We start from the raw sequence: 13,799 nt of genomic DNA, 5'->3' as shown, positions 1-13,799 counted from the left end.
TCGCAAGCTGCTTTTAGCAGATTTACTCACGCTAAGCCGCCGCCTACTGGGAGTGAATCTTAGCTTCTTAAAATTGCGAACGACGTATTCGCAATATTGCGATTACACCTCTCTTAGCAGTTTCTGAGTAGCTCCAGACTTACTCGGCATCTGCGATCAGTTCAGTGCTTGTCGTTCCTGGTTTGACGTCACAAACACACCCAGCGTTCGCCCAGACACTCCTCCGTTTCTCCAGCCACTCCCGCGTTTTTCCCAGAAACGGTAGCGTTTTTCCGCACACACCCATAAAACGGCCAGTTTCCGCCCAGTAACACCCACTTCCTGTCAATCACACTACGATCACCAGAACGATGAAAAAGCCGTGAGTAAAATTCCTAACTGCATAGCAAATTTACTTGGCGCAGTCGCACTGCGGACATTGCACATGCGCACTAAGCGGAAAATCGCTGCGATGCGAAAAAAAAAACCGAGCGAACAACTCGGAATGACCCCCATAACCCGGATTTCTGCGCAAGATGGATTGGCATCCTTAACAAGTGCAGCATGGACCTCATACTCTCATAGAAGAGGTGGGTCGGGAGCTAAAACACACCAGAGACAAGATTGCTGAGTTTGAACGTGTACATTTATCGATTCTTCAGCAGGACCAAACTCAGGACTGGATTCCCAAGCTGCAAAACCAATGCGAAAGCTACAGGAGGGAATTGATCCGCTTTAAACATAACAAATTGGACTTAGTCAAAACTGACTATGAAGAAAACAAAGTCTATAAGTGGATCATGGGGGGAGAGCGTTCTGCCCCAGGCCAGAGACAGCCTAGATTTAATCCAAGGTGGAGGAGGCGGAGAGAAGGGCAATCGCTCAGAAAAGCCTCCACTACCAGTGATAGTGAGTTTTCAATCTGTCCACTAGGACATTCAGTGACACCGAAATGGCGGTCCTGAATAAAGGACTTTCCTTTGTGCCCACGAACCCACATGATAATTTCACATGGAACCTTGAATCACATCGATTTTCCAGAAAGCTGCGCCTGCAAGAATTCTACCAAGACAGGCATTCTGATCAAACACCGGATACCTTCTCTGATTTTCTAAACAGATCATGTTCTACGTTCGACCCCCCTTCAACAAACGCTTCAATTAAGACCTTCACACGACTCCTGGACACCTCGGTGGATAAATATTCCAAAGCATCGAAGGGAGTCCATCACAACATGTCTAGGGCAGAAAAAGCAGCCCTCAAAGATCTAAGTGGCTATACCGATGTGGTATTTAGATCAGCGGATAAGGGAGGGGGGATCGTAATTCAAAATCTATCTGATTATATCAGAGAAATTGACAGGCAACTGGCGGATTCAAATACCTACTCCCCTCTAGAAGGGGACCCTACCGCCCAATATAAATTGGAACTGGATGATATCTTGAACAGAGCTAAAGAAGATCAAGTTATTTCAAATAAACTTCACAAAGCCCTCACTCAGCAATTTCCGGTAGTACCAATTTTATTCACAACTCCCAAAATCCATAAAAACTTGGACAATCCCCCTGGGCGCCCCATTATTTCCGCACGAACCTCACTATATCAGCCAATATCCCAGTTTCTGGACTTTATTTTGCAACCTCTTGTTAAGAAACAGCCCACTTTCATTAAGGACACAACGGAATTCCTTCACACACTTAAGAGCCTTCAACACATCCCCCCCAACACTTTGTTGTGTGTGATGGATGTGTGTAATTTATACACAAGTATCCCTCATGACGAGGGATTAGATGCGATGAAGAGGTTCCTGACACAGGAAGATGTCCATTGCATTGGACACGGGTTGTTCTTACAATTACTGGAACTGACGTTGCGGAGAAATTACTTCCTTTTCAACGGGAAATTTTACGAACAACGGTCGGGCTGCGCCATGGGGAGCTCAGTCGCCCCGTCTTACGCTAACATCTTTATATTCCAGGAGGAACAGAAATTTTTCTTTAATGATGACAGCATATCAGAGCATATTTTGTTATACACAAGATTCATAGACGACATCTTCATGTTGTGGACAGGAGGTGAAGATAAGTTCATGCAATTGATGAGCCATATCAACTCCATCAATTCACCAATAAAGTTCACCTTTAAATGCAGTAACACAGAGGCTGATTATCTGGATGTCCACGTTGCATTTTCGAATCAGGTCTTATCCACGACAGTGTATACAAAACCGACAGATAAGAATAATCTCTTGAGGGCAAACAGTCATCTCCCAAGATCCTTGATCAAAGGTTTACCAAAATCTCAAATGCTGAGAACAGCCAGGATTAACAGTGACTGAACGACATTGGCAACACAACTCGATTCGGTAGTCCACAAATTTGTCCAAAGAGGATACGACTGGTCCCTATTAAAACACCAGAAGGAAGAAGTTCTATCAATGGACAGTGGGTCCATACTGTCCATCAAGACCAAAGAACCAGCCCAACAGGTGATCCCATGGAAAACCACATACACAACTTCTAGCCCAGTGGTCCAGAGAGCAGGTAGAGCCCTCTGGCCTATAGTGGCTACAGATGAGAACCTCAAATGCTTCAGATCCAAGAGACCCATGTTTTGCTTCTTGAGAGGAAAGAACATTAAGGATAACATAGTCCATCCAGACATAACAGGGTTTAGTAATACCCCCTCCTCTAATTTCTTAACGAAAGCCCCTGGGTGCTATAGGTGCCTAGGGTGCACCACTTGTACATATATGCTGACCGGGTCTTCCTTCAAATTCCCCCTGTCTGAGAAAGTGGGACATATAAAACATGTCCTAACCTGCACCTCTAAATACATAGTCTACTTATTTGTATGCCCATGCGGCAAAGGCTATGTGGGTAAAACCATCAGGACAGCCAGAGAGCGTATGGCCTTACACAGATCAGCTATCAGCCAAGCCCTGACTGGGAAGAAAATAGACCAACCAATAGCCAGGCATTTCGCTGAGATGAGACATCCACTTAACTCTCTCAAACATATCATTATAGACCACGTACCAGACACCATTCGCGGAGGAGACAGAGGAGGTAGACTCCTCACATTGGAAGCAAGATGGATCTTCAAACTCAATACGACAAGCCCTAGGGGTCTGAACAAAAAGATAGCGTGGAACTCCCTTCATTAATTTTGACAGAACATTCGGGACATTTGATGGCGTGAATATGATGGACTTTCCCACAGAAATCCCAGTATAAAGGGGAATAGAGGGGATGTCACTGTTTGCCATTTACCATATTTGGTGTGCACCTGATGGTGTTTCTGCCTATGGTAACTAGATAACCTGTCTATCACTTATGGTGATTCTATATAAGGGTTCTAACCAGTAGGTACCGGGGGAGCGTAACCACGTTTAAACATCTCTGCACTAATATAACCTATAAGCTGGTGACAACTGTTTAAGAGAGATTGATAGGTTGTGCATCAGCACAAACATTGTATCCCCACTAGTAAGTCTCCCTCTCTATGTCCGTGCACAATTAGTAGTTTTCACACTTTGCTCTATCAGGCTAACCTTGAATAAGTACAAATTGCATGGGTGCTCCACATTTTAATTCATTTCACTTGTTTGTTTGTTTTCCTGACAGCCCCGGCCAGCGCAATCTGACGCGGCTGCTACCATGGCAACCCGACGCATGGACGCGTGACGTCATCCGTAGCGGACCCCGGAAGTCCAGGGAGCGCAGCGGAGACGGAGTGGCCGGAGGCGTCCGTCCTCACCTCCTTTGGCGGGTAGTTCACGGCTTATAAGGTAAGCTTTTGGCACTCATCACATACACCTTGAAAAAGGTGCTACGGGCCCCGAAACGTCGGTCACATGTTGTATTTTGTGATGTCTTAAATACACAATTTTTCCTACTTGAAATTCCTGGAGTGCCGCCGATTTCTTTCTACGTATTACTACTAAACCCCGGAGGGCACCTGGGCCGGCTATTGGACGCACTCAGGGAGTGCCGGGCTGCTCCATTGTGTGTGTGTGTGTGTGTGTGTGTGTGTGTGTGTGTGTGTGTGTGTGTGTGTGTGTGTGTGTGTATATATATATATATACACACACACATATATACATACATACATACAAGTACCTGCGCTGCTTTTCAGGTTATTGTTCGCTTCACAAACAAATTGGAGCCACATCTAAAATTTTGACCAATCCACAAACATTATTCTACATCCCTATACTTATTTCTATTTTCATTAAATGTACAGGTCGGGCATAGATTATCCAGTTACACGTTAACCAGAATATTCCGAAAACCAGAATATTCTGGCCCTGTAGTGACATAATCACAGACAGATGGGGGAGTGGTTTTGCAGCCATTCCCTCACCGCTGCAGACTCCCGCAGACCCGCCAATAACTCCCGCAGGGACCCGCTGCTGACCCCCCGTACCACGCCACCAACAATCCAGACCCGTCCGGATAACAGGTATTCCGTTATCCGGAAAAATCTTGAGCATCTGGTCCCGAGCATTCCGGATATAAGATACTCTACCTGTATTCACATCAGTGACATAGCTGTCTGATTTCATCAATGACAGGATCTGAAACAGTTGCTCACAAAATCTTAATCTTTTAAGTAAAAATTAGGTAGGGAGTCCAAGCCAGAGCACTGTGGAAATAAATTGCATCTTCACTACAAGCATAGATACATCCATAAGGTATGCCTCTATATTTAATGCCAAAATAATAATAGTAGCTGGGATATATTTAACCCTCATTTCCACCAGTTGTTGTTAGAAGAGCTGTTCTCCCTTCTCATATTGGTCACTTTACATCTAATGGTGGAGTTTAATGCAGAATTAGACCTAAATTAAATTACCACTAGAAGCTGCTACAGTTGGTGTCATGCATTAAATTTAAAATTAGCATAAGGCAGTGCTCAACAGATCCGGGGGCCAGGTCGCCATGGCTCCTAGATTTCACTGCCTGGCAACCAGATTATTAAGGGAGGGAGGGAGGGAGCAGATCCTTATCAGCCCCAGCAAAGATTTGTGGGTGTGCATGTATTGCGGGAGTGCAGGTGCTAAGTGTTCATTCTGGCCTGCGCCAACTACTCCTGTCCGTTCCAGCCTGCGCCGTCTAAAACCTCTAGCTGCACAGAACTCTCCAGTAAGAGGGTTTATGCATGGGTGGGGATTGCGGCTTCAGAGGCAGTAGTGATGCGACCACATGGAGGGGGATTGTTAGCCAGGGTGTGGCTGCAGAGGGGTGGTTGCTGTTTGTCCAAGGGGCAGTTGCAATGCAATGTGGCTGTCAAGGGCTGATTTGCCTAGGGTTACTCTCTAAATTGTGGCTGTGGGGTTTATTCCCCAGGGTGTGGGGGGAACTTGCTTAGCAATGTGGCTGCAGGGGTAGTTTGTTATTTTTTGGGGATGGTGGTCTGGCTCCTACACTTTCATCCTGGCTCCTAGATTTTAGCTAGATGTTCCAGAAATACATAACAAACGTATGGATAGACAGGCCAGTTTTAGTTCTACTACTAAGGACTACTGGTTATTTTAATAGTGTGGAAAGAGAGTGATAAGGGGTATAATACCATGGACTATATTTGGAAAACAGAGGAAATAGAGGAAATCTAGCTGGGGCAGAAGTGTATATTTCTTACCAGTATCCTGAAAACTACACTTCTTAGTGTACTCTGAAGAATATTCAAAGTACACTAACTAGTTTAACTTCTACCAACAATTATGGATGAGCACAGACCTTTCTAAGAGATAGATGCTTGCGCTAAGAGAGTCCATTATTACCTTTGTCACTGATGCCTTCTAAACCAGATTCCACAACAGCTGAAAGTGCCAGGGTGGTGACCTCCCTTCTAAAACCACAGAAGACTGACATACAACAATTCTGAAAAAAAAATTAGCTATCTGATTGAATAATGCCATACTATCCCTGATTGGTCCAGAGCAATGTGACGTCATGCTAAAAAGGTCAACAACTATACAAGTCTCAGGCTACTGTCCACTTACTTTAGACCCTACATGCCAAGTCCAAGTCTAGGACTGTACTGCCTTGGGACACTGAGAAAGGTAGCAACCAAATTTAATGGGCTTACCAGAGTATGAATTTAAAAAGATGTGGTTTTAGGGGTGGTTTCCTAACATGGGTAAAACTTTAAACACAAATAAATACACCCCCCACCCACACACACCACCACCACCACCCAATGCTTGCATTAGAGCTATTACTAAGAGTTACTTAATATTCCTATTATTATTTACCTTATAAATAGATCTGATAGCTGTCATAGTGTGCTGAAAATTGGAATCTTGAAAATCGGCTTATCTATTCAGCACTACTGGGATTGATGGAATTAGCTGGAACAATTTTTGGTTTGAAAATAAAACGGTTTAGTATCTGGGTACAGGGTTTAGAAGGAATTTAAAACCACCTTAATTTCTGAAAATTAAGTGTTGCGGACAGCTGTAAAAAAATATTTGATTGCACAGCCTTGTAGGCATAGTAGGGTATTAAACTGTAGTCAGAAACTGCTGTCTTGTCGGAAAGACGGCAGTTTCCGACTTTTTTAGGTTGGAAACTGTTCCGACCTATTCAATCCTCCTGCCGCGGATCCACATGTTTTGTCGGATTCTGCGGCCAAATCAGACAGGTTTTAGTCCCGATTCAGACAATGTCAATCAGACTTTAAAAAAAGTTGGATAGGCATTGTCGGGAAGGGCCAAATCCTGTTGGATTTGCTCACTCATTGAATACTGAGATGTCGGATCTGACATCAATTGAATATACCAGTTAGTTGGCTGCTAGTATGAAGGGGGCCAAAGCATGGATAAAACAGGAAGCAAATATATACAAATTTTATTTTTTCACAAAAAAAGCTCATTGGAGTGAAAACGTTGTCAAATAAAATAACCTATAGAATTTACATTAGTAGAAGCTGAATATTATCATGGGGATGAGAAACAACTCAAAACTATAATTTCTATAATCTACAGTTATTTAGTAAAACAATATCAAAACGGACATTTACAAATTACAATTTTTCTTATATTAACTATGAAAATGTCTAATTTTGTCACATAAACATATAATGCAAATGGTCTCAAATTGGTTTAAGATCTTTAGAACGGAGAAATGTAAGATTTACAAAAAAATGTATCTCCAAAGCATGCGATCAGAAACATGCTTAAATAGTTATTAGAAATCACTGTGAAGACAAGTCGAGCTAAGGTCTTGCATCACTTCTTGTTATGGAAATAAGGAAAACATGCCTTAATTACAGCCATTTGGAAAGTAAACTTGTTTATATTTTATTTGCAAACATTCATACAGTACCTATTGCCTTTCAAATACTAATAAACCTAAAATATAACAGTTTGTTTATATAAAAAAAGAGCCACTACTAACATTTACAAATATAACTGTAGAAGATTAAGAATAAAAAATACTTAATAAAGTTGTGATCACGGGGAGACACTTTAATACACAGTGGACATTCAGTTCGCAAAATATTAAAGGACAATACATCCATACTGTGTAAGGGTACTAGCAGGTGAGCAGTACATACAGTTGTGCCAATACGGAGATCTGTTAATCCAGTACTAAGCATTGCAGACTCGGCAAGCTTTAGACCATTTATTTTCCAATAACAGCGTATGCCTTACCAGATCATTAAATTAATGCCTGTCTAGTGCATCAATGTGATGCAGTCTATATAAAACCTTACCCATATATTGTAGAGGAAGGCTGAAATCAAAATATTATCTTGAACCTGTCTATGTTGCAAGTGCAAAAATAATGCTAAACAGTAAAAACAAAATAAATCTTTCAACGTATGGAAAATAAATATATATATATATATATATATATATATATATATATATATATATATATGTATGTATTTATTTATTTTTATTTATTTTTTGTAATAATATATTAAATTAAGCACACAATTCATGTCAGTGTGATATCACTGGCAGGAAACATCACTTATTTTTGCTCACACAACTATAAGCCATGTACCATAATAACCAGTTGTGTGTGCAGCAAAATCCCACGTTCCACGGAACCACCCCCACAGTGTGCTGCATAGAGACAGGAGTATGACAGAAAACGTTCTATGCCTGAAATAAAACAAACATGGTATTTAGGCTATCGTGTGTTGCATCTATGTGAGGTACCACACGAGAATTCATAGAGCACTAGTTCAATATCTTACAACCCAAATAGTTGATCTGACATTGTTACACCTAACTTCCAGCAATAAACCATGGCACAGACTAAAGAAGTGCATAATATTATATTGTTATTTCTTCCTTGCAGTGTACGAAAAAGGATATTCTGACTGCAAAATAAGATAAAAGAGTAGGGAGGGCTACTTTTCCAGAGACAAATCCCAAGACACAATGTTATTTCCAGAAAGCACACTTGCTTGACTGCTGTCATCTATATGCTGATACAGACGCATAGCAGAGAACATTTACACTACAAGACATTGGAGCAGAACCCCTCCATTATAAAAACAAGCACAAAAACAATTAACTACTGAATTATACATTTGAATAGATTTGTTGAGTATTCTAACAAGTTTATTAGAACATTTGTCCTATTACTGAACTAACAACTTACCTTGTTCTTCTTTTAGCTCACATTTACACAGCAGAACATGTTCCAGTAATGGATACTCTGTACTCACAATATGGCTGTTCTGTCCCTTTCTATTTATACCCCAGTTGCATCATTTGATAAGAAGCAGCCCATCTGTAATACATACTAGCATTATATATTTATAATCTGATAGTCCTGATCACTAGCACAAGACACCAATGCTGTAAATTGCCTGTCACTGACACTTACCAACTTACTGACCCAGTTTGCAGTCATGAACTCTAAGGGGTATATGCAATTGCGGTCGAATTCCCGAAAATGTCGAAAAACGGGACATTTTCGCCCCCCAAAAAAAATTGACAATGCAATTCAGTACTTTTCGTCAAAAAAACGGGCATTCCAAATTCGACTTTTTGAAATTCGACATTTGTCAAATTCTACATTTTTGCAATAGTACAAATGCGGCATTTCGACAAAAGTATATTCAATTGAAGATTGTAAATTCGACAACAGTGCTTTTAGACAGTAAATTCGTCATTTTCAATCCGCCACACTTTGCTGGCGGAATCTAATAAAAACATGTAAAAAATAAGAATTTACTTACCGATAATTCTATTTCTCATAGTCCGTAGTGGATGCTGGGGACTCCGTAAGGACCATGGGGAATAGCGGCTCCGCAGGAGACTGGGCACATCTAAAGAAAGCTTTAGGACTAACTGGTGTGCACTGGCTCCTCCCCCTATGACCCTCCTCCAAGCCTCAGTTAGGATACTGTGCCCGGACGAGCGTACACAATAAGGAAGGATTTTGAACCCCGGGTAAGACTCATACCAGCCACACCAATCACACCGTATAACCTGTGATCTGAACCCAGTTAACAGCATGATAACAGAGGAGCCTCTGAAAGATGGCTCACAACAATAATAACCCGATTTTTGTAACAATAACTATGTACAAGTATTGCCGACAATCCGCACTTGGGATGGGCGCCCAGCATCCACTACGGACTATGAGAAATAGAATTATCGGTAAGTCTTATTTTCTCTAACGTCCTAAGTGGATGCTGGGGACTCCGTAAGGACCATGGGGATTATACCAAAGCTCCCAAACGGGCGGGAGAGTGCGGATGACTCTGCAGCACCAAATGAGAGAACTCCAGGTCCTCCTCAGCCAGGCTATCAATTTTGTAGAATTTTACAAACGTATTTGCTCCTGACCAAGTAGCTGCTCGGCAAAGTTGTAAAGCCGAGACCCCTCGGGCAGCCGCCCAAGATGAGCCCACCTTCCTTGTGGAGTGGGCATTTACAGATTTTTGGCTGTGGCAGGCCTGCCACAGAATGTGCAAGCTGAATTGTACTACAAATCCAACGAGCAATAGTCTGCTTAGAAGCAGGAGCACCCAGCTTGTTGGGTGCACACAGGATAAACAGCGAGTCAGATTTCCTGACTCCAGCCCTCCTGGAAACATATATTTTCAGGGCACTGGCAACGTCTAGCAACTTGGAGGCCTCCAAGTCCCTAGTAGCCGCAGGCACCACCAATAGGTTGGTTCAGGTGAGACGCTGAAACCACCTTGGGGAGAAACTGAGGACGAGTCCTCAATTCCGCCCTGTCCGAATGGAAAATCAGATAAGGGCTTTTTCAGGATACAGCCGCCAATTCTGACACGCGCCTGGCCAAGGCCAGGGCCAACAGCATGACCACTTTCCATGTGAGATATTTTAACTCCACAGATTTAAGTGGTTCAAACCAATGTGACTTTTGGAACCAAAAACTACATTGAGATCCCAAAGTGCCACTGGAGGCACAAAAGGAGGCTGTATATGCAGTACCCCTTTTACAAACGTCTGAACTTCAGGGACTGAAGCTAGTTCTTTTTGGAAGAAAATTGACAGGGCCGAAATTTGAACCTTAATGGACCCCAATTTCAGGCCCATAGACACTCCTGTTTACAGGAAATGTAGGAATCGACCCAGTTGAATTTCCTCCGTCGGGCCTTACTGGCCTCGCACCACGCAACATATTTTCGCCAATTGCGATGATAATGTTTTTGCGGTTACATCCTTCCTGGCTTTGATCAGGATAGGGATGACTTCATCCGGAATGCCTTTTTTCCTTCAGGATCCGGCGTTCAACCGCCATGCCCTCAAACGCAGCCGCGGTAAGTCTTGGAACAGACAGGGTCCTTGCTGGAGCAGGTCCCTTCTTAGAGGTAGAGGCCACGGATCCTCCGTGAGCATCTCTTGAAGTTCCGGTTACCAAGTCCTTCTTGGCCAATCCGGAGCCACGAATATAGTGCTTTCTCCTCTCCATCTTATCAATCTCAGTACCTTGGGTATGAGAGGCAGAGGAGGGAACACCTACACTGACTGGTACACCCACGGTGTTACCAGAGCGTCTACAACTATTGCCTGAGGGTCTCTTGACCTGGCGCAATACCTGTCGAGTTTTTTAATCATGTGGACGACTTCTGGGTGAAGTCCCCACTCTCCCGGGTGGAGGTCGTGCTGAGGAAGTCTGCTTCCCAGTTGTCCACTCCCGGAATGAGTACTGTTGACAGTGCTATCACATGATTTTCCGCCCAGCGAAGAATCCCTGCAGCTTCTGCCATTGCCCTCCTGCTTCTTGTGCCACCCTGTCTGTTTACGTGGGTGACTGCCATGATGTTGTCCGACTGGATCAATACCTACTGACCTTGAAGCAGAGGTCTTGCTAAGCTTAGAGCATTGTAAATGGCCCTTAGCTTCAGGATATTTATGTGAAGTGATGTATCCAGGCTTGACCCTAAGCCCTGGATATTCCTTCCCTGTGTGACTGCTCCCCAGCCTCGCAGGCTGGCATCCGTGGTCACCAGGACCGAGTCCTGAATGCCGAATCTGCGGCCCTCTAGAAGATGAGCACTCTGCAACCACCACAGGATGGATACCCTTGTCCTTGGTGACAGGGTTATCCGCTGATGCATCTGAAAATGCGACCCGGACCATTTGTCCAGTAGGTTCCACTGGAAAGTTCTTGCGTGGAATCTAACGAATGGGATTGCTTCGTAGGAAGCCACCATTTTTACCCAGAACCCTTGTGCATTGATGCACTGAGACTTGGTTCGATTTTAGGAGGTTCCTGACTAGCTCGGATAACTCCCTGGCTTTCTCTTCCGGGAGAAACATCTTTTTTCTGGACTGTGTCCAGGAACATCCCTAGGAAACAGAAGACAAGTCGTCGGAACCAGCTGCGATTTTGGAATATTGAGAATCCAATCGTGCTGCCTCAACACTACCTGAGATAGTGCTACACCGACTTCCAACTGTTCCCTGGATCTTACCCTTATCAGGGAATCGTCCAAGTAAGGGATAACTATAATTCCCTTCCTTCGAAGGGATATCATTTCGGCCATTACCTTGGTAAAGACCCGGGGTGTCGTGGACCATCCCTACGGCAGCGTCTGAACTGATAGTGACAGTTCTGTACCATAACCTGAGGTACCCTTGGTGAGAAGGGTAAATTTTGACATGAAGGTAAGCATCCTTGATGTCCCGAGACATCATGTAGTCCCCTTCTTCCAGGTTCGCAATCACTGCTCTGAGTGACTCAATCTTGAATTTGAACCTCTGTATGTAAGTGTTCAAAGATTTTAGATTTAGAATCGGTCTCACCGAGCCGTCTGGCTTCGGTACCACAATAGTGTGGAATAATACCCCGTTCCCTGTTGCAGGAGGGGTACCTTGATTATCACCTGCTGGGAATACAGCTTGTGAATGGCTTCCAAAACTGCCTCCCTGTCAGAGGGAGACGTCGGTAAAGCCGACCTTTGGAAACGGCGAGGGGGAGACGTCTCGAATTTCAATATGTACCCTTGAGATATTACCTGAAGGATCCAGGGGTCTACTTGCGAGTGAGCCCACTGCGCACTGAAATTCATTGAGAACGGGCCCCCACCGTGCCTGAGCTTGTAAGGCCCTAGCGTCATACTGAGGGCTTTGCAGAGGCGGGAAAGGATTTCTGTTCCTGGGAACTGGGTAATCTCTTCAGCCTTTTTTCCTCTCCCTCTGTCACGAGCAGAAAAGAGGAACCTTTTGTCCGCTTGCCAACAAAGGACTGCGCCTGATAATACGGCGTCTTATTTTGAGAGGCGACCTGGGGTACAAACGTGGATTTCCCAGTTGTTGCCATGGCCACCAGGTCTAAAAGACTGACCCCAAATGTCCCCTTTCAAAGGCAATACTTCCAAATGCCGTTTGGAATCCGCATCACCTGACCATTTTACTGGTAGAATTGGACAACGCACTTATACTTGATGCCAGTCGGCAATTATTCCGCTGTGCATCCTGCATATATAGAAATGCATCTTTTAAATGCTCTATAGGCAATAATATACTATCCTTATCTAGGATATCAATATTTCCAGTCAGGGAATCCGACCATGCCAACCCAGCACTGCACCTCCAGGCTGAGGCGATTGCTGGTCGCAGTATAACACCAGTATGTGTGTGAATACATTTTTGGATACCCTCCTGCTTTCTATCAGCAGGATCCTTAAGGGCGGCCATCTCATGAGAGGGTAGAGCCCTTGTTCTTACAAGCGTGCGAGCGCCTTATCCCCCCTAGGGGGTGTTTCCCAACGCACCCTAACCTCAGGCGGGAAAGGGTATACAGCCAATACTTTTTAAGAAATTATCAATTGTTATCGGGGGGAAACCCACGCATCATCACACATTTTATTTCTCAGATTCAGGAAAACTACAGGTAGTTTTTCCCTCACCGAACATAATACCCCTTTTTGGTGGTACTCGTATTATCAGAAATGTATAAAACATTTTCCATTGTCTCAATCATGTAACGCGTGGCCCTACTGGAAATCACGGTTGTCTCTTCACCGTCGACACAGGAGTCAGTATCCGTGTCGGCGTCTGTATCTGCCATCTGAGGTAACGGGCGCTTTAAAGCCCCTGACGGCCTGAGACGTCTGGACAGGCACAAGCTGAGTAGCCGGCTGTCTCATGTCAACCACTGTTTTTTTTTTTTTGTTTTTTTTATACAGAGCTGACACTGTCACGTAATTTTCAACAGTACATCCACTCAGGTGTCGACCCCCTAGGTGGTGACATCACTGTTACAGACACTCTGCTCCGTCTCCACATCATTTTTCTCCTCATACATGTCGACACAAACGTACCGACACACAGCACACACACAGGGAATGCTCTGATAGAGGACAGGACC

General features: G+C 43.9%; 1 protein-coding gene across 8 annotated transcripts in view; it reads right to left on the bottom strand.

Moving 5' to 3' along the window:
* The window catches only part of OSBPL8 (oxysterol binding protein like 8), a 425,114-nt gene that overhangs the window by 280,898 nt on the left and 130,417 nt on the right, over positions 1–13,799 (bottom strand). For 2 of the 8 annotated variants that reach the window (XM_063927423.1, XM_063927422.1), the window contains exon 2: positions 8,604–8,735. The exons of the other annotated variants lie outside the window; for them this stretch is intronic. The gene's annotated coding sequence lies outside the window, so the exon portion shown is untranslated. The remainder of the gene's footprint in view (positions 1–8,603; positions 8,736–13,799) is intronic. 8 annotated transcript variants of the gene reach the window in all.

The sequence above is a fragment of the Pseudophryne corroboree genome, chromosome 6 (genome assembly GCF_028390025.1).
Source record: "Pseudophryne corroboree isolate aPseCor3 chromosome 6, aPseCor3.hap2, whole genome shotgun sequence".
Taxonomy (NCBI): Eukaryota; Metazoa; Chordata; class Amphibia; order Anura; family Myobatrachidae; genus Pseudophryne; species Pseudophryne corroboree.
Note: the sequence above shows the minus strand (reverse complement) of the source record. Positions and strands in the feature narration are given on the sequence as shown.